At 44.7% G+C, this 27180-nt stretch overlaps 1 long non-coding RNA gene across 1 annotated transcript; it reads right to left on the minus strand.

Annotated features, from left to right (window-relative positions):
* Positions 1-1474: 1474 nt before the first annotated feature.
* LOC310706914 lies at positions 1475-6921 on the minus strand. The gene is made up of 2 exons (XR_014526242.1): positions 6222-6921; positions 1475-2509 (listed from the first exon to the last, which is right to left on the minus strand). It is a non-coding gene; the product is annotated as an uncharacterized lncRNA (long non-coding RNA).
* Between the last annotated feature and the right edge of the window lie 20259 nt (positions 6922-27180).

Raw genomic sequence — 27180 nt, forward strand, 5'->3', positions numbered from 1 at the left:
TGACTTATGTGGCTGTTGGTACTGAACATACACAGATGCTGGGGTTCAAAAAGCTACTTGAGCAGCACCGTGGGACTCTGGCAGGCCTGGTGGGTGTTTTTTTTTTACCCATCTCCCCTTATAAAACAGTCACCCACATGTTATACAGTGGTACCTCTGGTTACGAACTTAATTCGTTCCGGCGGTCTGTTCTTAACCTGAAACCGTTCTTAACCTGAGCTACCACTTTAGCTAATGGGGCCTCCCGCTGCCACCGTGCCGCTGGCGCACGATTTCTGTTCTCATCCTGAGGTAAAGTTCTTCACCCGAGGTACTACTTCTGGGTTAGCGGAGTCTGTAACCCGAACTGTTTGCAACCCGAGGTGTTTGTAACCCGAGGTACCACTGTATATCAAAAGCGGCTTTGGAGAGTTCACTCAGCTTCAAAAGCAACGTGACGGATCTACCCAAAGCCGTTTTTGAGCAAGGGGTTAGTTCTTCAGATCCCAGCCAATAACGCAAAACTGTTCCTGCTTTAAGAGGCAAATTAAACCCTTTAACTATATAATCTCTCTCTCTTGCAAAAGAAAAAAGAAAAAGGTGAGCTCCCAGCTTTCCATCATACTCTAGCATAGCATAACCAAGAAACAGAACCTTGGATGGAGCTATGTAGGTTAGTTGTTGCCATCTGTCTGTCTCAGGAGACAATGGAGGAGTGTGCAGATATGAACAAGATTCATTTTCAGTGCCTGGAGCCAAAAAGCGCAGTAAGTGGGCTCAGCTTCCATCTTTATGTAGTCTCTTTTTTGTAATGATTTTTATTAAATCTTTCAAATTATTGCATAACTCCAATCGCACACCTCTCTTTTTTTTGTTACACATTTTCTTATTGACTTCCCATCCCTCCTTTCTTGATTTTTTTTTAAATTCCCCCTTAGTAGCTGCACTAAAACACATCTATATTTATTTTCTGAGCTCCCAATTTTCTACGAATCCTTTTTCTTTCCTCTAAAAAATCACCATTTACACCTCTGGGGAAAGGTGGGTGGTATTCAGCTAAGTTTTACGTACACATTGAAATTAATGAACATGTCTTGTTGTACGCTGAAACAAAATTATGTATAAAACAAGTACAAATACCTGCTGGAAATGTAAAGAAGAAGGTACCTTTTATCATATGTGGTGGTCATGTAAGGCAATAAAAGCATTTTGGGAAATGATATATAATGAATGGGAAAATGTTTAAAATAACATTTATTAAAAAAAACAAACCAGAAGCTTTTTAAATTAAGAATTGTAGGTACTGAGATCCCCAAAGGAGCAGAAAAGACTTTCTATGTATGCAACAACAGCTGCACAGATGCTATGAGCCCAGAGATGGAAAGAAGAAACACTCCCTACCAGAGAGGAATGGTAAATCAAGCTATTGGAGTACGCCAAAATGGCAAAACTGACTGGAAAGCTCAGGAACCAAGGAGACAAAAACTTCAATAAAGAATGGGGAAAAATTATAATTTATTTAGGAGATCACTGTAAGCAGATGAAAACATTAGCAGGATGTTAATAACACTTGTAGTAATCATCATGGACAACGTGGAGAGATAGAAAACATGGATTATGAAATAATATGCAGTTGAAAGGTTTGACAAAAGGACCCATGGAGGGGGTGGTGGGAAGTCAGGAGATTCAGAGAAATCTCTAAAGATGGACATGTATTCTACACTTGTAAAATCAAATAAAAATTATTGTTTAAAAAGAAGAAGTAATGACCCCACTAATGGAGAGAAATGTAGGATGTTGGACAGAAAAATCAGGAGATCCTTTGGGGGGAAAGACCTTTAGCGATGATGTATTACGACAATCATTTTTGGTCTTTTCAAGTCTACCTTCAAGAAGGACAGGCATCGCTGTCTAAGCTTACTACAATATCCTTTTGTATCGGTCTGTTAGTGAGCCATGGAAATTTACTGCTCTGACCAAGATGGAGGCAAGGAGGTGTTTGCCCCTCTGATGTGATTTACTTGAGACCCAGATGAAGAGCAGCAGCCTAGCTGCCATAAATCATCTCTCCAGGCAAGCTGAGGAAATCAACCATAGAAGGTCTAATCAACGTACAGCCGGCAGTTAACCCCCGGCGCCTTGAGGTGAACATCTCACCCGGTGGAAGTCAATGGGAGCTTTGCCGCGGACTTCAATTGGGGCCATGATTTGACCGCAGGCTTTTCATTGTGCTCACCGAGCTGCTGTCGTTCCATGTCATCCCTCTGAAATGTTTAAGCTTCTCGCACAGACCCGGGGTCAGGCAGTGCCTGATGAGAGCTGACCTAGAATCCTCGTAGCGCAACAGTCCAATTGTCTGAGATCACGTCGCCTTGTTCTGATGCGCAGAAGTCACACCAGCTCTTGTGAAGTACACACAGCCAATTTCAACTGCATCTAGAGCCGTAGATGCAGCGAGAAAAGCAACGGCGGTTTCTCATGGCTCTGATATGTCAATGGGCCGTGCAGAGTTGGCCAACGAGACAGAAATCTAGATTGTGAGAATAGAATAATATGGGTTAAAAAAAGAGAGGTTGCTGTTGAAATTCCACCAATCAATTGTGGGGGAACAGAGGCCTACGCTCATCATCCATCCCCCCACAATAAAAAATCTAACTGGTAAGGTTTCAACTTTTCCATGCTTTGTCGTTGTCCCATTGCTTCAGCTCAGCCTTTGTATCCACAAGAGTCTCTTTCTGTTCCTTGCACTGATTCCCGCCCCCCCTTCCTAGTCTGCAACAAAATATTGATGCTGATCTTGCTTTTTTAACAAAATTAGTCTCAGGTCATTTACTTCCAATATAATTACTCTTGAGTTGCATTATCTGTAACTGGGATAAGAGCTATAAATGTTATGCGTCCAAGTATAATTTCATTTGCAGAGCTTTATGTGATCCCTGTCCCAAAGGACCTGGAGTACTTCTTCACATTGCACAACTTCGAACTTCTACTTCTTTTCCCCCTGTCTGAGTGTCTCTTGTCCTTTTATGAAACTAACTGCTGCCGTATAACTGACCCATTATAACTGGCCCATCAATAATACTCAATGGGGATGACTTCCAATTGCCCAATTTTACGGTCAATTCTACAGGTGCATCAATTACATACTTAATATGTAGAAGAACAAAAATAATTGTACTACGGTTTTCAAAAAAATGCACTTTAAATCTTGCTGGACAACAGGGAAGACTGAAAATGCCCTTTATATGGCAGACAAGATCTTGAGGTTCATCCATGTAGTAGTGACTCTACCTGCCTAGAGCTTTCACTCATTTTCCCACCATTTTTGAAAGATCAGGCCCCCCCCAAACATGTTTGCTTGCATGTTTTCTGAGGACACCAAACGTGCTATGATGTGACAGCAGCTGGTTTTGGAAGATCTCTAGCAGTTTGATGATGAAATGTGCTAAGAAGTAGCTCTGGAAGACTACCAGAATATCTCCATGCTTCTGGAGGACTGCAAGAATATCTCTGTTGTTTTGGAGTGGTTCTGGATGACTGCCAGAATGTAGCTGGCTGCATTCAGATTGTGGAGACCCTATCGTACAAAAAAGAGGTACCAGCATATCACATGAAAAGACTTGCAACAATACAAAATGGCCTTGTTTACCCGTCAAGTCTTCTGAACTGCCAAGGGCTTGACAAGCTCCCTGATTTTCAGACCCAAGCAGGCAGCAATACCAGATTTATCGAGCCTTTCATGAGCAGCCCAAGTGGTCAGGGTTCAACTTGAACAGAAGAAAAACAACATACCTGGGATTACAGAGGCTTACTGGTGAGACAGTATGGTTTCCAAACTCTAATATCTGTATTATTATCTTTTAGAAATTAGCCTGTTTGACATCACCTTGCAACATTATGGTGGAATCTTCAAATCCACTTAAAAATAAAATAAATAAAAACCCTTATTTGAAGGGCTGCATCTTCAAGGGGCCCGTTTCCAATGGCTCACTTGACTCCAAAACTATTTCCTCTATGAACACTTTTTATTTTCTTGCTTTTTACACTTTTGTCCAAGACTGAGAAAGCAAAACATAAGAGTATCCACATGATCAAACCCTGGCAAACTGAAACCCCCTGCATAATCTCTAAATTCATCAAGTGGCCCACCATGTCAATGCAAGCCTAGATAAAGAGAACTCCTGTTTGTTTGTTTTTGAATTCATGACTCATTAAGTATTTTGGATGCTCCCCTCCAAGCAGTTTGGACAAGTAAGACATTAATGTATTTTCATAATGAGGAAGAGTGCACGTTCTCAAAACTGGTTTAGCAGAATATTAATATCTAACCAGGTCACCACTGTGTTTACTATCAGGGCTGTCCCAATACATTTTGCTGCCTTAGGCAAGCTAGGCAAAGACTCCCTCCCCCCCCCCTCTCTCTCTCACACACACACACACACACCGCCATATATCCAGATTTTCCTGGACATTACCAGAATTTCAAAGGCGGAACTGATGTTGTGGGGGGGGGGGATTTCTGAAAGGCAGTGCTTTGTCAATCAAATCAATTGAAAAATTGTGCTCAATGACTTTTGGGATGTCCTGGTTTTTACTTTTTGAAACATGGCAACCCTAAATGTACAGAAGCTGACTGGGCAATGGGATAGCAGTCAGCAGGTTGTTTAGAAGGTGTAAGGCACACACCTCTGATCTCCAAAAGGTGGGAATGGCTAGGAGGCTCAGGAGAAAATGCTGGGCGGGCTGTCACTGTGGCCTCCCAGCATCTGCCGCCTGAGGCGAATGCCTCACTGCTGAACAGTAGGTCAGGCCCTGCTTATTGTTGTCTTCTTCATGCCATTCATGGTTTGTTCAGGCAGGATGCTACTCACGTTGTTGGCTGAACCAATTAAAGCTGTCAGGAGCTCACTGATGTTTTGAGGCTTGCTGCATAGGATTAAAAACGAGTGAGAATGAACATGAAGTAAACAATTGCTTGGTGTGTACGTGTGAGTTTGTGAGACAGGAGGCCCCTTCTAATATGCCTGTTTGCTAAACAGCCAACAGAAAAAGGTCTAAGGGTCAACACAAAACATTTCACTATTAAAAAAAGAAAGGGGTTGCTGAAATAAAATACTAATGCCTCAACTAATCCTCTACCCTGGAGTTATCCTGGAGAGGTTGTCCTAAAATATTTCTGTTAATCACCACCACCACCACCACCATTATTTTGTTTGTATACCACTGTTCCACAAAAAGAATCATGCTCCAGGTGGCTTGCAACAAAGAAAGCAGGAATATACAGTGGAACCTCGGTTGTCAAACGCTTTGGAAGTCAAACACTTCGGCTTTAGAATGCCGACAACCCAGAAGTGAATGCTTCCATTTTCGAACGCGCCTTGGAAGTCCTATGGCTTCTGAGGTGCGTTTCTCCAATTTTTTCAATGGAGTTTGCTGACCAGCAATTGTGCCTTGGTTGTCAAACGTTTTGGAAGCTGAATGGTCTTCCGGAACAGATTACGTTTGACAACCAAAGTTCCACTGTGGTACATCTCAAAAGCCACCACAAGAACACTTTTGTAATAACATAATAAAACAACGACATGATAGCAAATATACCAACATACCCCCCTCCCAAATTACATTTCAGCACTATAGATATAACAAGATTACATTAAATCTCCCGGGCAATGGCCAAAACAAGAAGTGAGATGGACAATCGCACCTTGGTCTCAGAAACACTTCTTTCATTATGTTGCTCACAGTCCCCCTATCAGGCTTCCAAAGGCAGCAGGTGGGGTAGCTGGAAGCCCCCTGCCCATGACGTTGCTCAAAGAGTTTCAAGACAGGGTCCTTGAACATGACATGGGTTGACCTGTTGATATGAGTGGCTGTCTTTTCTGCAAGCCAAAGCCTCCATTTCTCTGACATCCTCTTCATCTCCCACCCCACCCCACTCCTCTGCAGACCTCAGTAACCCCACTATAGTCTTTCTCCTCCATTAAACATTTTGTTATCGTGCTAATGTTCATCTAAATTTCACACTCAATCTTTCAAATGCTCAGGGTTGCCGGGCATGTTAAGGGAAAGAGGCCTTTGAGTCGAGAAAGAAAGAAATTCTGCAGCAAGTAATAGAAGATCACATACTAAAGGTCCCCCTAGTGACCAATTGCTTCATGTTAAACAGGATTATGTGCCTTCGTGATGTCTGGCATTTGCATTGGTATTTCCATCTCTAACGCCTTTTCTCAGATGCTTCCTACCTTACACAGACACTTTTAATACCCGTAGCCTCTCGCTTTCGCCATGCTTAAAACTTCATGGACACAGTGCCCTTTGTGTAGAGATGCTCTTGAAATATGTTCAGAAGCTTTGGCTGGTGCAAAATGCACCGGAGACTCATCTCGACAGCATGAAGCCTCTGTCTGACTGTCAGCTTGCTTTCCTTTTGCCAAGACTTGGAGCTTATCCCATTTATGACATCATACATGGCATCAGAATGTCATGCTTGCAGTTGACCTTGGCTATCTCCATGACTATGGAAGAGGCTTAATAAACCCCCACAACTAGAAAACAATGAAGCTGACTTGCTAGCAAGTTTGATCTCATACTCTAGGGATGAAGAAGAGTTTAATGTAATTTAAACACCTAATCCCAGTACCAAACCAACCCCAAGCACCATTTAATCCAATGGAAGATACCATCTCACTTGTGTGTATTAATACTGAAGCGTGAGTCCATTTTTACAAAAGGGATTAGCCAATGTAATATTCTTTGTGTTAAGGATAAGCTCTTGATCGGACATCTTGATCTGAATATCTCGTCTGGTTGTCTCAAGTCCTTTATTTTAAGGAAATATCGCCTACAACATGAAATCCTACTGGCCATTACAAAGATATCTATGGAGTTCAATCTTAGATTATACTTTAGAGTTTAATGTAACCTTTTCTATGGAGCGCTTGACTGAAGTTACTTTGTGGTTTTAAAAATCATTTTTATTCTATTTTTCAAATATAGATTTATAACAAAACCAAATACACATTTCCATCCCCCCATGGGTCCTAATGTCAACATTTTCAACTGCATATTATATCATAATCTATATTTTATATCTATCCTTATTGTCCGTAGTATTTGTTACATTACAAGTGAGACTAAAATCCTGCTAATGTTTTCATCTGCTTACAGTGGTCTCCTAAATAAATTATAAATTTTCCCTATTCTTTCTTAAAGTTTTTATTCTCTTGGTTCCTAAGCTTTCCGGTCAGTTTTGCCATTTCGGTGTAGTCCAACAGTTTAGTTTGCCATCCAGTTAGCAGGTACTTTTTCATGACAGCTTCAGTTGCATAGTTGTATTCAACAAGCTATCAGCACAACTACTTTTGCCTGCATAACAGAATTTTGCCCCTCTCCTCTCCCCACACAACTTCTATGGGGTGGTGGGAATTCCCAAAACCTCAGGAGCAGATTTGGGGAAGGGGCAGGACACGGCTCTAGAGAGGCGAAATTCTTCTGCTAACAGAATAAATCCATTGGATACCCATGGACTCCATGTGTCTAAGCAGTGAATGGGAAAACATGGGAGTGAATGATTTCCAAGACTGGATGGGCATATCTTCACTCCAAGCTCCTTCCCCATGTTGCTCTTTCCTACCTTTTTCCTGATGCTGATCTTTACTCTTCCCCTAGTTAGCACTTTCCACACCCAAAACCTCCTCCATTCAAACTGGAAATACTCAGGAAAACTGCGGTGGTGCTCTGAGAGAGAAGGTGTGCTGTTAATAAAGGTTACCAAAATACCCCAGCAGCACTCTTCCCTGCTAAAATGAACCACCTCATTTTGGGGAGCCTTGCTGGCTGAAGGACAGGATATAAGGCGTCAGCCAACTGAGCAGTTTTACTTGCGCAAACACTTTGGGCTGCGCAACAGAAAACCCACTCCCTCTCCTCTCCCTGTGTAGTCTGACTGAACTCTGGAGGGAACCCCAGAATATATTTCAAGGGTGCAGCAGGCTGGCAGGGAGAGGAAGTTCTGTTGTGCACCAAAAGTGCTCGCAGTACCAAAACAGTTTATTTGGACGCAGGTGGCGCTGTGGTCTAAACTACTGAGCCTCTTGGGCTTGCCAATCAGAAGGTTGGCAGTTGAAAAACGCCCAATGGGGTGAACTTCCATTGCTCTGTCCCAGCTCCTGTCAACCTAGCAGTTCAAAAGCATGCCAGTGCAAGTAGATAAATAGGTACCACTGTGGCGGGAAGGTAAACAGCGTTTATTTGGATACCACCCTCCAATAGCCACACAGATAAAAGGAAACAAACTGCATCTGTTCTGCAAATGAGTAGGGACATAAGAAAAGCCTGCTGGATCAGGCCAAAGGCTCATCTAGTCCAACATTCTGTAACTCACGGTGGCCGACCAGATTCCTGTGGGAAACCCATAAACAGGAGCTGTTATGTACTGAGTTGAATAGGATCCAAACTGAAGCAGTCTGATTGGTCCTAGAACAATAGGATCCAAATTGCAGCAGTCTGATTGGTCCTAGAACAATAGGATTCAGAATGCAGCAGTCTGATTGGTCCTAGAACAATGCAGCAGTATGATTGGTTGGCAGGAACCACCCAATCATCCTCCAGATATAAGTGAATCCACAACCTGATTGGCTTACAGTAGAATTCCAGAATTAGCCAATCATGTGCAGCCCATTGTGTAAATAATGTATATAAAGCAGATACTTTGAGGGGACTTTCATTCATTCCTCCTCACCACTATGAGCTGAATAAAGAGCATGAAATCACTTTGCGACTCTGAGTATATTTCAGGAGCTTAGCACAAGAGCATTATTGGCTCCTGCAGTTTCTAGCAACTGATATTCAGTGACATAGAACAATAGCTGGTGGTCTGGTTGGAGGAGCTGAATTTCATGTTACAATGCAGACACAATTTCCCCAATCCAGTGTTGGCTTCATAATATTAATGCAGAAATGGGTGGCATTTGCAGGGAAGGATCAGTGGTCAGTGTGCGAGTGTGCTTAACCCATCCCTACCGACTCTCCCTGATAAACACCTCCTTCCACAGCCACTTTTGTAGTCTGTTTCCACTCAGTCGGGCTCTGAGATGGAAGTAAACATGGATACTGGGTGAGGGGAATGGCCTCAGTGGGCACCTACAAGAGAGAAACAGAAGGCAGGGAAGGGTTAAGCACTCTCACCCAACGATTCTCCCCTACAAATGTCACTTCCTGGATTCATGTCCCCGTGGCCTGTGTGGCTTTTGAAACACGTGTTTGCCAAGGCCAAATATTGTTCTACCCTACTAATGGCCCAAGCAAGAACCACACAAGAGTTCTTTTGGGGCTCCAGTGAACAAGTTCTCATTCAGAATATTATTCCTGCTCCTAGATTTATGGCCCTTCCTTTAAATGAAAATGGGAGGGAACGCTAGTGTTTGGGTGATGAGGATTTGCTAGTAGATTTCAGGATAGCTTTAGAGAAATATATGACGGAATTAGATGTGGCACCATCACAGCATTGTTTTATTGGCAATTAGGTTTCGAACTGGCAAGGCTGTGTGAAAATAAACCTCAGTTATGGGACTGTGGTGTTTCAGCGCCATCTGTCAACAGTTTGCTCCTTATGCCTCAACATGTGTATCTCTGGAAAGAGGGGGAAATGATTTAATAGCACAACTGAAGAGGTGAAGCACACCAAATTGTACTTCAGTTTTTACAACAAAAGCTTTCATTTATGATGTTTGATGTGGTACAAACAAATGTAAATTTATCACAATGTTTAAGCGCTGCTTACGCTTGCCAAGACTCCAGACTTTGGAAAGTGTATTATGCTGTTTTCAATTTCTCTGAGTGGTAGGAATTTACAAGGCTCGACCTTTTAGGGTATCCATTTCCTTGTGAGGCAAGAGTATTGGAAGCTTGCAATATTTGGGAATAGGCAGGTTCCTAGCATTAGCTTTTAAAGCAGAAGCACATTGGACTTTGACAATGCCTGCTTCTTGGTAGCCTGGCGCAAACAGACTTCTGCCTTCCCTAGTGGTTATATACTAGCTGGCAAAGTGTTTCTCTCCAGGCTTCTGGTGAAGTACATTACAGCTAGTAGCCACCAGCCACCAAAAGCCAGCAATGTTCATTTAAGCAAGCAACCATGCTCCAATGAAGCCCGGACACTGAGATCCAGCGCTGATGGCCTTCTGGCAGTTCCCTCGCTGCGAGAAGCCAAGTTACAGGGAACCAGGCAGAGGGCCTTCTCGGTAGTGGCGCCTTCCCTGTGGAACGCCCTCCCACCAGATGTCAAAGAGAAAAATAACTACCAAACTTTTAGAAGACATCTAAAGGCAGACCTGTTTAGGGAAGCTTTTAATGTTTAATAGGTTATTGTATTTTAGTGTTTTGTTGGAAGCCGCCCAGAGTGGCTGGGTGGTGGTGGTATAAATAAATTATTATTATTATTATTATTATTATTATTATTATTATTATTATTATTATTATTATTACAGCAGCATTAGCTGTTAAGCCAAAGAAAAACTGATTCCCCCCAACTGCGATATTTTAGAGAATAACAACAGACCCTCCAAGTGCCCCTATTTTCCAGGGACAGTCCCAGATTTACAGACGCTGTCCTGGTTTCTGATTTGATCTCCGATTGTCCCGCTTTTTCTTAGGACATCCCTATTTTCATCAGGGAAATGTTGGAGGATATGGAGGTATGTGACCCCCGAGCCAGGGAGATAAATAACTATATAACCTTTAGAAGACATCTGAAGGCGGCCCTTATTAGTTTACCCCTAGCCCCTCTGACTAGGTTGCCCCAAACCAGAGGACGGCAACCTAAGGCCCATGGGCCGGAAGCGGCCTATGAGGGTCGCTTAACTGGCCCCATGAGCTGCCCCCCAACCGAGCCGCCCACTTGGCGAGTCCCCACGCGCTGCACTAAATGGGCACAGCGTGGCGTGGGGAAATTGCTTCTGCGCAGGAGCGATTTTCAGCATCTGGGCATGTGCAGAAGCGATTTCCGGAGCCATGGACATGCGCAGACGCAATTTCTGGCGTCATGCTGCGTTGGCCCAGCCCATGGAGGAGCTCTGTGGGAGTGATCTGGCCCATGCCCAGTAAGCCTTGCCGACACTCTGGATGGCTCCCAACATACATAAAAACATAATAAACCATTAAGCATTTTTTTTTTTAAAAAAACCTTCCCTATACAGGGCTGCCTTCAGATGTCTTCTAAAGGTGATGATGATTTGTTTATTTATATGCCAGACATCTGACTGGGTCACCCCAGCCACTCTGGGCAGCTTCCAATAAATTAATGGGTTCCAACATAGCTACTTATCTCCTTGGCTCGGCAATCACCTAACTCCATACCCTTCAACATTTCTCCGATGAAAATAGGGATGTCCTAAGGAAAAGCGGGACATTTCGGGGTCAAATCAGAAACCAGGGCGGCTTCTGTCAGTCCGGCACTGTGCTAGGAAAATAGGGACGCTTCGAATTATAGACTTGGAAGGTCTGACCGTGTAAGGTAGGTTAGACTGAAAAAGAGTTACCGGCCCAAGGTCACTGAGAGAACTTCATGGCGGACTCTTCAGATCAGTGGTTCCCAACCTTTTTTTGGCCATGCCCCCCTTAAGCATCTCTTAAATCCTGATGCCCCCCCAACATATAATTCTTATTATTCAAAAAGTGAACTTTCCACGTAGAGGAAGCCTATGAGGCCATTAACTGTTAAAACTCATTCTCAAATTGCCCCTCTTAAAAATCAAGTTGCCCCCCTGTGAGACATGTGCCCCACACTGGGAAGCACGGGTCTAAATAGACCTTCCACCCATAGCAATTTATTTATTTTTAAATGTATAACAAACAAGACTTAAAGTGTTCCAACAGCTCAAAGAAGAAAACCAAAACAACTGAACATGCAAAAACCATACGTTTGATGCGCATTTCTCTCTCCCCTGTCGCCCCAAGAATCCATGGAATGGTAGTTTGTTAAAGGTGCTGGAATCCATAGCTTTGTGAGGGGTGAACTACAGTTCCCAGGATTCTTTGGGGGCGGTGGGAGGGATGTGCTTTAAATGTATGGCGTGTACGCAGCCTTCGTTCATGTTTGCCATAGCTGTGGTATTAGTTCTTGAGAGTCCGCTATGCCCCATGAGGGTGGTTCTCCCCCATATCAATACATATTTAGGAGTGGGACTGTGGATAGAAAACAAACAGAGAGAGGGAAAGAGCGCTCCAAGTAGATCATGACAGATGGTTGTAGAAAATGAACCTCTCTTTGGCGCTACAAATGCTCCCTCAGGAGGCTCTTCAATTGCTCTCCCCCTTCCCTGCGTTCATTCCCCTCCCCAAGCCAGTTGCCACTTCCTTTCATTTGCCGTGATTTAAATGAGAGCATCATAAAAAAGGGGAAAAGACAAAATTTGTTTTTAATAAGTAAATAGGTAGCTAACTCTTTGGCTTTGGGGCAGCCGTTGCAGGGGGAGCAAGAAGGAGTGGGGGGAAGCCTGAATCTATATAGATCTCTCTTTCTCCCCCCCCCCCCAATTCTGGCAGTCACTCAATGGCACTGCTTGACTGCTGTCAAAGATTCAGCGTGGGGGGGGGGCAGGGGAGGCAGAGAGAAGTTGCCATTTTGTAGGCAAAAATAACAGATGGTTGCTCATGTTTGCCTCACTCCAGGGGCCTTATAACTGTGTGGAAGGTCCAAGAGAATCTGAATAACTTAAGGGGTGGGGGGGAATGCACACATGCATCATTTATAGTTTAAAAGATTTTTTTTTTATCTTCCCTCCTGCTTTTTTTTTTTTAAACAGCTAATGAATTTGATGATGCCCATACATTTCCTGAGACACTTGGAGGACACATTTGTTTTCCAAAGCAAGTTTTAATTAATTTTTCCGCCACTCATCCACAAATTTAGCACTCTTCTGTTGCAAAAACAAGCAGCTTGCCACAGGTGGCGGGGCACTGATGTGACTTTAAAAGCATCTCTCCACACTGCCAGCCTAAATAAACATGTTTCTTTATGGGAAGATTACCCGGAATGCAATTCTCATTCTCCCTCTGTGAAACTGTGTAGCGTGAAAGCAAAAATCAGTGTGCGCGCCAGTATATGGGGTCAGGAAGGCTAAAGTAACTGTGGTTATGTTGCATAATTTTGAATAATGTGTAACACCCAAGCAAGAAAGGAATGTGGACTCTGAGGATGACAACTACATTTTGTGTTTAGCATTCATGTCCTTACAAGCATTCAGCCTGAAGTTTAGGCTACGATAGCGCACAAGAAACATTATTCACGCACTGAACATTTTAGGGTCTAGGTATGACTTTTCTCTGGATGTGGGTGGCACTGTGGGTTACACCACAGAGCCTAGGACTTGCCGATCAGAAGGTCGGCGGTTCGAATCCCTTCGACGGGGTGAGCTCCCATTGCTCAGTCCCAGCTCCTGCCAACCTAGCAGTTTGAAAGCACCTCAAAGAGCAAGTAGATAAATAGGTACTGTTCCGGTGGGAAGGTAAACGGCGTTTCCGTGCGCTGCTCTGGTTCGCCAGAAGGGCTTAGTCATGCTGGCAACATGACCCGGAAGCTGTACGCCAGCTCCCTCAGCCAGTAAAGCGAGATGAGCGCCGCAACCCCAGAGTCGTCCGCTACTGGACCTAATGGTCAGGGGTCCCTTTACCTTTACCTTTATGACTTTTCTCACAGGTGAGAGAAAGTGAGAGACGGAGAAAGGGAAACCAGAGAGTGGAAAGAGGAAGGAGAGGTTGTCCTTTTCGAGGAAGGTGTGGGTGGGAGAGAGGGCGGTCTTTGCAGGTAGGGCAGATAGGCAAGTATTGTGACCCTTTCTTGGGTTTGGAAACTGAGGAAGAAAGAACACATTGCAGTCTTGGGGAGGGAAAGTGAGGCAGGGAGTTGTAGCCCTAAGGGGAAACCGAGACAGGGAGAAGGGATATGTTGTCACCATGTACTGTTTACGAGGTGTTCTTCTTGATTCGCTTGCACAGAGCTTATGTTGAGGTTAGATTATGCTGAACATTTGCTCTGATTGTTTGAAGGTTATGCAATAATGAACCTCTGTCCTGGTTTGCTCAAACCTTGTGCATATTTCTTCCCGTTAATAATTCACCACTACTTCTCTCAACACAAAAAGGCTGCTATTTTTTTTAAGGGATTTGTTGTGCTACTGCGACAGAGCACTTTAATCCATTTTAATTGCACAAACTTAAATTACTAGCGTACAGTTGATTGCCTCCTGTAAAATACTGACAGTCTGGAGGCAACCTTAAAGGGGATGGGAGTGGGATCCAGTTCAGGGAGCTATCAGACATAGGAAGTACTCTCACACCAAGTTAGACCATTAGTCCTTAGAGCTCAGAAGTATCTCTTTTGGCTGACAACAGCTGCCTAGCATCTCAGACCAGAGTCTTTCCCAACGCTACATGGAGATGTGAGGGACTGAACCTGAGATCTTCTGTTGGTGACTTATCACTGAGCTACGCCCCTTCTCCCAATGTTTTCGGGTATACATATTCTCTCCATGCTGCACCTTGAGGCAACAAGGACTACAATGGGGGGACATAGAGACCACTACCAGATTGGCAGACCTTTTTGCCACCATTACAGAAAACAGCAGAAGACAAAGAAAGATTCTCAAGAAGAAAAACATTGGCAGGGGCTGTTTTCTTTCCCATCTGATCCCTCACCCTGGGGGAACCGAGTCAGGTGGAGCAAAGGGGCAAATGTGTTCTCAATTTGCCCCCCCTTTTCTTCTTTCCTAAATCTTAATGGGCAGAAACACCTGAATTTATTCTAGATGAGAAAAAGGAGAGGGATCTACTAAGCATTGGAGATGGCCGATGGTGGAATAATGGCTGCTTACCCAGTCACGGGGTGGGTGGTGGTGTGACTAGTTGCGATGGGCTCCCATCCCTAGAGAGCAATGCTCTCTAGGGGTCAAGCAGCTGGCTGTTGGGGAAATTCCTAGCTGGCCACTGGGGATTGATGGACTCTCCCACCATTCCGGCCATCCGTCTGGGCTGAGTGGACGAGGCTTGGAGCCTCATATAGGATGGAGCAGCAAGCAGCGGAGGAAGCCGCTCAGGCGCCTGGGGCAAGGCAAGTCGCCCATAGGGGCACTGCAGGGCCCCCAGAGTCTGCCTGTCTCCTCCCATGCAGCTGCCCTACAGTTGGGGGGGAGGCAGCGGTCGGACCGTTTGGGCAGCGCGGAGCCTGCGCGCGCCCAAGCCACTGCATCTCTCCCAGGAGAGACAGGTGGCTCAGGTGTGCTGCAGGCCCCACGGTGAGTGCTGTCCAGCATTTTGTCACCCCCTCAGTGGTGACGCCTGGGGTGGCCCACACCCACCACACCCCCTTCCTCCGCCCCTGGGAGCACCATCCTGACTGCATCCAACCCCAAGAACTACAGTGATACCTCTGGTTACATACTTAATTCGTTCCCGAGGTCCATTCTTAACCTGAAACTGTTCTTAACCTGAGGTACCACTTTAGCTAATGGGGCCTTCCGCTGCTGCCGCGCCGCTGCCACACAATTTCTGTTCTTATCCTGAAGCAAAGTTCTTAACCCGAGGTACTATTTCTGGGTTAGTGGAGTCTGTAACCTGAAGCGTATGTAACCTGAAGTGTAGGTAACTTAAGGTACCACTGTATTCTAGTCTAACATCATTCCCACCTCAGAACTGTGCAATATCAGGATACCCCATTACAGGGGTCTAGTCGGAAGTCTCTCTCTCTCTTTCTTTTGATATCAATTTTTTATTAGTTTTTAATTACAGTCCAATAATAGCCTCGTTATAACAATGCCAAATAATAATACAGTTACTAATGCCAATCATTCAGATACCAAATTATATAATTTAGGTGGCCCTCCACATGCTAGAATTGATGGTTTGATTATTTTCTTTATTTCTACATTCCAAAATCTTATTAATTTCAATTACATTCCAGTCAAGATAACAATCCCTTAAACAACAATAGCAACATTAACAACTTCCATTCGTATTGACACATTAAATGATTTATGAAGCTACAAGTGAGGCACTCAATCTATATCCTTATTCTTCCTGTGTGTGGCAATTATTCTGTCCGTCATGTTTCTTCCTGTCCTTGTAAAATGGTACGTCTATCTCTTCCCGGTTGTTGCTGTCCTCCATCACGCCCTAGTCGGAAGTCTCTGCCCAAAAGCCAAGGTTTGCGGAAGATGGGCCATAGAGCTTCCTTCAGCTGCCTGAGAGGGTCATCCGTGTAGACCTGCATCTTGTGGAGGTCCCATTAATCTTGGGCCTGACCCTGTCATGCCACAGTCATTCACCAGGGGTGCTGTGAGGCATACACACCTTGGCCTAAGCCAAGTCCAACCTACATCTGAAACCAATAAAGTTGCGGCCAATTTTTAAATTCCAGAATTTTGTCTTGTCCAGTGATTTCGCCTTCACAGGCTGGGCCTTGCTCATTGCGAGAGGGTCCACAATGTCTCCTCTCTTACAGCACAACCTAAAGCTCAGAACACTGTGTAAGTACTTCAAAGCCATGTTTTTCACCAGGCAAAATACCCACTCTCTCTCTCTGCAGACCTGCGAACAATAAAAAGGAAAGGAAATTATCTAAAACATTTAAGTGAAGAAAACAGGAAGAAGAAGAAGAAGAAGAAATACACGCAGCTATGATGGTGGCCAGCCCCTCCCCTTCCAATTTTATTTATCTCATTTCCATGGTCACTGGAGGCAGCTATGGAAGATAACCAGATGTTCAAGCATCTTTGTCTTTTTTCAGAAATTGCATCTGACGCACCTGCATCTTAGCAACAACAGGCAATGTTTAGAAAGCCCATTTGTTAGCAGAAAGAAAGGCAGAGCATTTATATGCACAAACAAATCCAAAAGCTTCATAAAAAGTTCCCCTGGTTTCAGGCCCTGCCGAAGCAAAGCATACAAACTGTACCTTCTATTCAGAGCCCCTCTGGTCCCTTGTTGCCAGAAACAAGCTGTTAGCAAAGGCAGTAAGGAAAAATAATAATCTTTTGATGACACAAGAAGGCATCTGAATAATGTAAATAAGGAACTGGGTGCCAAAGTAGGAAACGGTTCCTTTGAATGAAAGGGGAGCACAGCGAATGCTTCCCTCTTGCTCCCCAGCCTCCCTCCCTTTCAGATTAATATGAACACCTTTTCCCAATGGTCTTTGAAGCCCTATCAATATAACTACAAATGATCTCCAAGGATGTTCTTCACAGAATCCACGATGGGGAAGCAAGAGCAGTAGTACAGGGGATCTTTAGGAAAGAGGGAAATTTCAGCATTATGAAAATCACAGCGTTATTTCACACACAACAGCAACAACACAAAATTGCCTTTTTGAGAAAAGCAAAGCTTTCCGCTTGAGCATGGTGAATTGTGGTGCGTGTCAAGTCCATCTCTCTCTCCCACAGGGAAGAGGAAGGTTTGCAGCAGCTGAAGACCTGGAGGTCTGCATTGTTGTCTGGCTGGCAATGAGCATAACAAACGGCAATTTCTCCGTTTAAAAAAAAAGGGGGAGGAGGAGTAATGATCTGTTCACTTTCTATGGTGGGCAGTGTCACAGCGGTGATCTGGCGAATGGCTGGGATGGATGGTTCGCCTGCCGGTGATTGACCAGTGCCGGAAGGTTTTGGACAGGCTTTCCCCAGGGGGTGAGACCAGCCGGCCAATGAGCGCCGAAAAGCTTTCATTAAAACCTTCTTCTGCGGCAAGGGAAACTGACACTGGGGCAATTCAGAAGCCGTTTGTTGAAAATGAACAGGGGGCAATAAAGCAAGCTGTTATGCAAAGGAAAGGAGTTTAACTTTAAAGGCACGGTAAGTCCAGCTTGCTTTCCCTGTCCACAGTGGGCAGATTGCTGTTATTGTTGCTTTTGATCGTACACACAAAATAACCAGAAATGTAAAAAAACCAACAAAAAACCACCCCTAAGAATTATTTCCAAAACATTGGAATGCAATGTGCCCTGTGAATGTTGTGTAAAAAGTGGTGACTTTTCACCACTTTTACCATGATGGCAGCTGCACAGAAAAGGGCTAATGTGGGAGCATTCTCTGCCGAAGTATGCAGTATGGTCTTGCCTGGGGACTGTGTTTATTTCAGCCAGAAGGAAATAGGACTGGGCAGCGTAAGCCCCATATGATCTGTACTTTCTGGTATGAATAAGGCTCTGTGGGAAGAGTTGTGTCATGATGTCCACCTGTGGGCTTTTAATTGAAGGGTGGGCACCCAGGAAGGTCACAGAGTACAGACCACCCATGAAATGACTTGTAGAATGAAGGCAAGGATGCTCAAAAAGAGCCCTTAAAGGTAAAGTAAGCACAGGCACAGAGGTCCAGCTCCAAGGGCCTTCGAGAAGTGAGGTTACAGGGAACCAGGCAGAGGACCTTCTTGGTAGTGGCACCCGCCCTGTGGAGCTCCCTTCCGTTGGATGTCAAGGAAGTAAACAGCTATCTGAATTTGAGAAGACATCTGAAGGCAGCCCTGTTTAGGGAAGTTTTTAATATTTTATTTTTATCGTTTTTTTAATATCCCGTTGAGAGCCGCCCAAAGTGGCTGGGGAAACCCAGCCAGATAGGCAGGGTATAAATAATAAATCATCATCATCATCATCATCATCATTATTATTAAGCATGAAGAAACCCCTGTAACCAGTCCATGAGAATTTCACGTTTCTTTTCTCATTAATTGATGGAGAATGTGGTGAGTTTCTTTGCCAGGATTGGGGGCGGGGGGAGAGAATGCAGGCGAAATTTTCAGTGCAGCACTGATAAATACTAAGAGGCCTGCTGTCTGTTTTTCGTCATCTGTGGAAAAACTGAGGTTTGGGGTTTGTCTGGGGAAGAGTGTGCTTTAACAGACTTCCTTAGAAATCCCAATTCCCCGTTTGCCTGGGGTGCTGCTCTTCTAGCCTGGGGCATTAGACTCGAACTGCTGATGGAGATCTGTAAGGGTTTTGCCGTTAGAGTTGAGGGAGGAAGACAGCATGCCCTCCAACATTTCTCTGGTGAAAATTCCATGATTGGGAATGTATTAGAAATTTCCCCGTAGGAATCAGGGGAAACAGCCCATTTGTCATGCAAACGCTTGCCTAACAAATGATTTCCCGAGAATGCATTGTGTTCAGAGATTGAGACCTGCCTGTGGTATAACCTCCCCACAAAGGAATCCAAATGAATGCTCAACAAAGAGCAGCAGACATCACATCACCTCCCTCAAAGCTTTGTGCAAACAAAATAGGATGAATGGTCAATAATCAGGTCATCTGGAAGTGACTTAGGTACCAGGCAACACACACCAGCTTCTGGACAGAGAGTCAATAACAGGGAGAAGTTGAGTTCTGCAGAAATGTCTACTCAGTGGAGTTTTGCTCTGCTCTCGTCCCTGTGAATTGTGTGATATTTAATGCCATGAGCATTAGCCAGACACAAACTGGAAGATCAAATAGCATCAGCAGGCCTCTGATGTCATGCTTCGTGGAGCAGCTAACAATTGCCCTGGCGCCTTAGTGTTTCACTACATTTGCTATGTGATAATGTGCTAGCGGTGGCAAGTCAGTCCACTTCTTTGAAATGTCAGCGTCTTGCTCAGGTTCTGGGGCAAAACAATAGGAGTGTTTGAGATTAGTTCAGCTGCAAGAAAACACATGGGAATATTAAATGAGACAGACAGAGAGAGACTATAGGCTTGATCTTGACTTCCTTCATCTGCTCCCCAGTTTTCCCTTCACCGTTCCCAAAATACTAGCAGAATCGCCTCCCACGCCATCCCTTTCCACACAGTCTGGAAGATTGCATAGGAGAGGGAGCTGATTGAGCTTGATGTTCCCACCCCTGGCCTTCACACAGTCACTGCTTCTTCGGGAACCGAGCCTACTGAATTGTAAGTGCCTAATGGCGGAACCTGGGATGCGGGTGGCGCTGTGGGTTAAACCACAGAGCCTAGGACTTGCCGATCAGAATGTCGGCGGTTCGAATCCCCATGATGGGGTGAGCTCCCGTTGCTTGCTCCCAGCTCCTGCCAACCTAGCAGTTTGAAAGCACGTCAAAGTGCAAGTAGATAAATAGGTACCGCTCCAGTGGGAAGGTAAACGGCATTTCCGTGTGCTGCTCTTGTTCACCAGAAGCGGCTTAGTCATGCTGGCCACACGACCCGGAAGCTGTACACCGGCTCCCTCGGCCAATAAAGCGAGATGAGTGCCTCAACCCCAGATTCGGCCACGACTGGACCTAATGGTCAGGGGTCCCTTTACCTTTTTAATGGTGAAACCTGCAGTTTGATGAGTCAGAGATTGTGTGTATAGAGTCTGCACTCCCATCTCAACTAGTGATGGATAGAATCCCCCTAGTCTGGCTTGGAACTGGTCTGTAAAACCCAAATTGTTTCCTCTTAGATTCCTTTTGGACTCTGTTGCCCCCCAGCGATGTTATTCAGAGCAGTACATAGGAACACAGGAAGTTGGCTTATAATATTTGGTCTGATTATTTGGTGCAGGGAATAATTTTGGCTGGCCAGACCTGTATCTCCCTCCACTTCCTTGTGCCAACTTTGACAGGTGGGGCGGGACCACCCACTGAACAATCCTCTGATGTCATAATGCCATAATGATGTCACGTGATTGACACCTGTCAACTTGCACTTGCTCCCCAAACACCAGACAATCAGCTGCTTGTTGCGCCTTTGGGAAGTGTTGTTGTGTAAGGGGCTTTGCATTTTGTGCAGCACTTCCCAAACGCCCAACAGCCAGCTGGCCAGAGGTTCCTCCTTACCCATGATTTTTGCTATCTAGCTCAGTATCATCTACACAGATCGCCAGTGGCTCCCAATGGGATTTCAGATGGGCCAATCCCAGCCCCACCTGGAGATGCCTGGGGTTGACCCCAGAACCTTCTGCATGCAAAGTGATGCTTCACTGCTGAACTACAACCCTTCTCCTAAGGGTCCCCAAACTCATCCATATGTGTCCTCCTTTGCAGTGCACAGTGTTCTTTGGAGAGTCATCAAGAGACTGTCCTCTGTTTGAAGAGATCTGCTTGAAGGGCTGTCCTGTCCAAGTCTGGTCTGAAGATGATGAACCACTAGGAGGGACAGCAGGCACCCTGATGTTGTTTACCAGCAACTAGATCCCAGACAGCAGACTGAGTAGACACACAGGTCACCTGCTCACAATCTATCCCACTGTGGTGATATTGTATTGATTTCTTTTTCTTCTTTCTTTTCTTTTCTTTTTCTGCCAGAACAGACCAGTAGGTCTGATCTTTCTCTTCCTTCCTTCTTTTTAGCAACTTTCGGTCTCTTTCCACTTGCATAAATTTGGCTATTATTGTTTACATCTGAACTATGTCTTCAGGTTGGAGGAAAGGGTATATTTGTATCCCCCCCAAATTAAAAAATAAAAACGATATTGGATTTCTATCCCCCCCCCCAATTTAGCCCTATATTTAAAAATTGGTACGTGCAAACTTTATGCAAATCCGTGCCCTCTAGTCTTCTTTTTTGGCACTATGGAAGTGGCCACCCTAGTTTTCCCTGCTTCTGGAAAAAGGCAAACAGTAAGGCAAAGTGAGCCTCCAGGATTCATCAAGTGAGCATCAAACATTTTGTGACATTGGGGCAACTGCTGAAAAGGCCCTGCTTTGAATGAAGGCTACTCTTGTGTGCATAAAATTGATAACCCGAACAGAACCTTATTAATGGAGCTTAATTTACGTGTGTAGTATGCTGAGGAAGGCTTGCGTTTTTAGTTACCTGGTCTCATGATCTCCCAAACATCTGTGGCCTTTGAAGAATTAAGGAGAATTTGGGCTTGTTTTTGGTTTTTTCAGTTATCACCTTATCTTATGAGGTGCCACACAATTGCCTCTTTACTTCCTGTCTATGATGCAAATAGCTTTGGCTAAGCTTGATAAAAATCTTTCTCAATTTATTAAGTTTAAGTTAAAATCTTCTAATTAAGCTTAAGTAAAAAATCTCTTGTCTATAGTTAAGTCATGTCATCCTCCTAATTGCTGACTGATAATATAACCTCTGAAGTATTGTAATCTTATAACTGCTAATAAAGGCTTTTAACTATTAATCTCATATTTCAGTTGCTAATTTTTACTTCTATATTGTAATCTCATTATATGTTTCTGTTTCTTGATTCATGATAGTCCCATTTTCATTTATGGGAGTTGGTTACTTGCTGTATTAAGCAACTTTCGTTAATTTTCTAATTATTATTTTGGTAAGCAGTAATTGTATATTTCTTTGAATGTGGGGGTCAGTCTGGATGATATCTATGGGATCCTTCCAGGCATACAATTCTGTATCTAATGAAGTTTAGAATCTAGTAGAAGAGGCTGCTGAACTAGTCAGACCAGTTTCTTTGAAAGATAATGGCCTTAACCACTGAGTACCTCCATTTACATGTCCAAAGTAGTGGCCCAGTTGTCCTAGAGACAAATGGAGGTGACCTTCCCCCACAGTTAGAAGCGACATCACCGTGTAAGGTAGAAGAAGAAGAAGAGCCAGAATTTGTGTGTGAGTTTTGGCTAATTCTGTAAGCTAGAGACATGGAGACCTGTCTTGCTCTCTGCTGGACCCAAAGCTGTGGCTTGGGAGGTCTCCCTGGGAACCTAATGGGGATGGAAGATTTGCTGGCGTGTGAATGCTGTGAGCCCCTCCATCAGGTGAGCCCTATGCTCAGGTTATATATATGTGCAAATAAAGCCATATACCCTATGGGCACCACAGTCTCCTTTGACATTCATTCCAAAGAAAGAGAACTCTAGGTAAAGCGCTGGCATCCCTGGAGCCCCCTGCCACTTGAAAATTGGGGTGTGCACCACAATATTCTATTCTCATCTTACTTGCATGTTTTCGTAGCAAATCACTTTTATTTGATTTTATAAATATGAATTAATAACCATTACCAAATATGCATCCATATAAAGAGATTACTCTGAATCTTGGGACTTCCTCCCATCCCCTCCATGGCTGTCAGCATTTTCAACTGCATATTATTTCGTAATCTATATTTTAGGTCTATCCATATTGTCCATAGTATTTGTTACATTACAAGTGAGATTAAAATCCTGCTAATGTTTTCATCTGCTTACAATGGTCTCCTAAATAAATTATAAACTTTCCCCATTCTTTCTTGAATCTCTTGTCTTCTTGGTCTCTGAGTTTTCCAGTCAGTTTTGCCATTTCAGTGTAGTCTAACAGCTTAGTTTGCCATTCCTCTCTGGTAGGGACCCTTCTTTCCATCTCTGGACTAGTAGCTTGCATATTTTCAATAGCCAAATTTTTAATGCCAAATTTCCACATGATGGCAATTATTTATCCAAATATCTAAATATGCTTATAAGTAGATGGTGGAACAGAGGTATGGATGAATACTATTTGGGGTCCAATTTTCCATTTAGATTTTTCAGGAATTGGGACAGACTTACCTTATTTTGGGAGTGGCAGCAATGGAATGACATGGAAGGTTCTTTCTTGTTCTGATTTAATAGCAGAGACAGAATGTCCATATCCACCTTAGATGTATTGCATTTCAGTGGAATTAATTCACATATTCACTCACCAAGGGCTTGTTCACACATGCGTGGACATCTGGTATGTATGTGTGCACAGCAATAAGACACCTTATATCTAGTTGGACTACACTTCCCATCAGCCTTAGCCAGCATGATCAATGAGGAGGGATGATGGGAGTTGTAGTCCAGAATCATCTAGAAGGCCACAGGTTCCCCACACTTCAGTGTACACCATTTGATCACTTCAGCACTGTGGCAACTTTCATATGTGCAGAAGCATCATGGACAGAAGATTAAAAGAAGTGATTCACAGCTGGGAGTCATTTGGAAAAATAAGGTAATGCACATTCACGAGTGAACCAGCTCTTAATTTTGGCTGGAAGAGGCCATTTCCCCTATACCTTGGGTCTGATGCTGTGAGAGACAATGCGGATGTGGGAAACTGCTGTGTATTGGGCCAGCAAAACAGCTGTGAATGTGTTGCTTCCCTTCTATCTAGCCTTATGGAGAAAAGCCCCATATGTAAAGAGCTGTTGTTGGACAGGGACCACATAGGCTTTCATTGGGGTCTTTACTGCAGACAAGCACAAGGTTTATCTGACACCCCCAGTTGTTTTCTTACATAGTAAAACGTCCAGAGCTTGGGGTACAAGAAAACAGCATTGAAACCCACCCAAACCCAGATCTTTCTCTCTCTTTTTATAGCTGCTTTTGTTTAGATTTGTCACTCAAACGCACAATGGAAATCCCAGGGGTTCCTTAGATCAGGAACTCCTCCATATGTGTGACCGGCTGTGTGAGCCAGATTTGTAGGGCGGAGGCTGTGCTCATGACTGCAAGCCCAGATGGAGAGCTGAGAGATGGTAGCTACTGCCAGCAGTCACCGAAAGTGCAGAAAGAGAGAGAAATTGGACCTTTCAGACGGAACTTCAAGGCAGCTCCCAACAATAAGTGCTTGGAAACTTTGGCTCCTCTTATCCCAAGGGAAGGGACATCAAGCTTTCTAGATTTTGATCTGTGGGTTGGGGATAAACAGTGTGCTAACTGGACTGAAAGCCAAGTCTGATGTGATACTGACAGGAAACAAGAGGGTTAAAGTGCAATGATAACTAAAGTTGAAATTCACTGGAAATCACAGGAGGGGAGAGTTCTGCTGCACTCAGGTCTTGCTTATGGGCTTCTCATAGGTAAAAGGTAAAGGTAAAGGACCCCTGGACAGTTAAGTCCAGTCAAATGTGACTATGGGGTTGCGGTGCTCATCTCGCTTTTCAGGCCAGTGTTTGTCCACAGATAGCTTTCCAGGTCATGTAGTCAGCACGACTAAACCACTTTTGGTGTGACGGAACTCCATGACAGAAACCAGAGCTCACGGAAACACCGTTTACCTTCTTGCCACAGCAGTACCTATTTATCTATTTGCACTGGCATGCTTTCGAACTGCTAAGTTGGCAGGAGCTGGGACAGAGCAACAGGAGCTCTGATCGGCAAGCCCAAGAGGCTCAGTGGTTTGGACCATGTCGCCACCCGTGTGTGTGTGTGTGTGTGTGTGTGAGAGAGAGAGAGAGAGAGAGAGAGAGAGAGAGAGAGTGTCTGGGTATGTGAGAGAGAAAGAGACTGTGTTACATAACTGATCCAGGAAGTTCTGGGCACTGCAGCGCAGGGGAAGGTCATGTAATAGAGTCACTTAAGATAGCAGAAGACTTTTGGCAGTGTAGGATGATAGAGCAGAGGGAGGTCACTGATAGAATCATATATGTGTGTGTGTGTGTGTGTGTGTGTGAATTTTATTCATTTTTGAAAACTTACATGCATCAGCTCCCAATTCAATATACATTCCTCTTACAAAAATGAAGAAGGTTCACTCCCAACCCAGATTCTGCTGCATTATATGTCAAAATATATCTAATACTTATTTCCACTATTACATTTATTACACTGAGGTCCAGCGCCGGGGGCCTTCTGGTGGTTCCCTCACTGCGAGAAGCACAGTTACAGGGAACCAGGCTGTGATGGCCTGGGATTCGGACTCGGAGGCTGAACCTGAGGAATCCCAGCCTGCACAGGAGTCTCTGCTTCCAGAACCAGCTGAGCTGGGGCTGGGGCTTGAGCCTGAAGGGTCCTCATCTGTGCTGGATCCTCAGGTGCAGGCACCAGCTGAGTCAGCTCTGGCTCCTGAGGTGATGGAGGACCCATTGCCTGCAGGTGCTCCACTCTCAGCCCTGTCAGGGGAAGCTGAGGTTGCCTCTGGGTCCGGTAACCCTCCAGCCTCTCCTGAGCTGCAGAGGCTCAGGGCAGAGAGGCGGAGGGAACTAAGTTCCCGCAGGAGGAGTGCTCGCCTCCAGGCCAGGAGAGGCGAGTCACCTGTGGACCGGGGCCACCCTATGCCTCGGGGCAGATAAAAGCCAGCCAGCCCAGTCCCAGGTTGTGGGAGCAACATAGTTGGTAGCCTGTTCCTGCCTGCACCCTGTCCTGCTCTTCTGCCAGAGTTCCCGACCTCACCCGACTCCCTGCCTTGGACCCCGCTTCAGCTTTGATGGACAGCCTCCATACCGCACCCTTGACCTCGGACTGGACTCGGACCTCGCCACACGGTTAACCCTCGGGACCAGCACACAGGCAGAGGGCCTTCTTGGTAGTGGCGCCTGCCCTGTGGAACGCCCTCCCATCCAATGTCAAATAAATTAACAACTATCTGACGTTTAGAAGACATCTGATGGCAGCCCTGTTTAGGGAAGTTTTTCATGACTGATGTGTTTAATGTGTTTTTAATCTTTTGCCGGAAGCCACCCAGAGTGGCTGGGGAAACCCAGCCAGATGGGCGGGGTGTAAATAATAAATTATTATTATATATTATTGTATCATTTTCAATCTGCTGCTCATAATTCAAATCCTGCTTTGTGATTTCATTTGACTATAGTTCTTTCTTAAATATTCCAAAAAGGGTCTCCGTTCTTCAATAACAAGTTGCAGATAGAACCATAGACTATGGAATTGCAGAGTTGGAAGGGACCCAATGGGTCATCTAGTCGAACCCCCCTTCAATGCAGGAATCTGAGCTAAAGCATCCATGACAGATGGCCATCCAACCTCTGCTTAAAAACCTCCAAGGAAGGAGAGTCCACACCTTCCGAGGGAGGCCATCCCGCTGTTGAACAGCTCTTTTTGACAAAAAGTTCTTAGTCGGAGATAGTTCCACCAGCGAAACTTGCATGGGGGAAATTCCTGATGGATTAGGCCCCACGGTAGTCAAGAAATCTGAACAAATCAGTGTATGCCAGGGGTTGTCAACCTGGTCCCTACTGCCCACTAGTGGGCGTTTCAGGATTCTAGGTGGGCAGTAGGGGGCTCTACGACACAAGCTGAAACCTTCTTCCATCGAGCACAGGTGGGTGGCAAGGAAATTTTACCATCAAGAAAGATGCATTAGTGGGCGGTAGGTATAAAAAGGTTGACTACCCCTGGTGTATGCTAAGGAAATCTGTTTATTTTGGTGGCAGGATACTCTGCCCAGTGGATTCCACGGGGTCCGTATTTAACTGGCAGCTCAGAGGGTTTCATTCATTGGCAATGATGTGGGGAAGACACATCACTTCTAGAGAAAGGAGCTGTGTCACGGCAGTGAAAAAACACACACCTGAAGCTGCTTAATGATTAA

The sequence above is a fragment of the Podarcis liolepis genome (genome assembly GCF_965112155.1).
Source record: "Podarcis liolepis genome assembly, chromosome: 5".
NCBI lineage: Eukaryota > Metazoa > Chordata > Lepidosauria > Squamata > Lacertidae > Podarcis > Podarcis liolepis.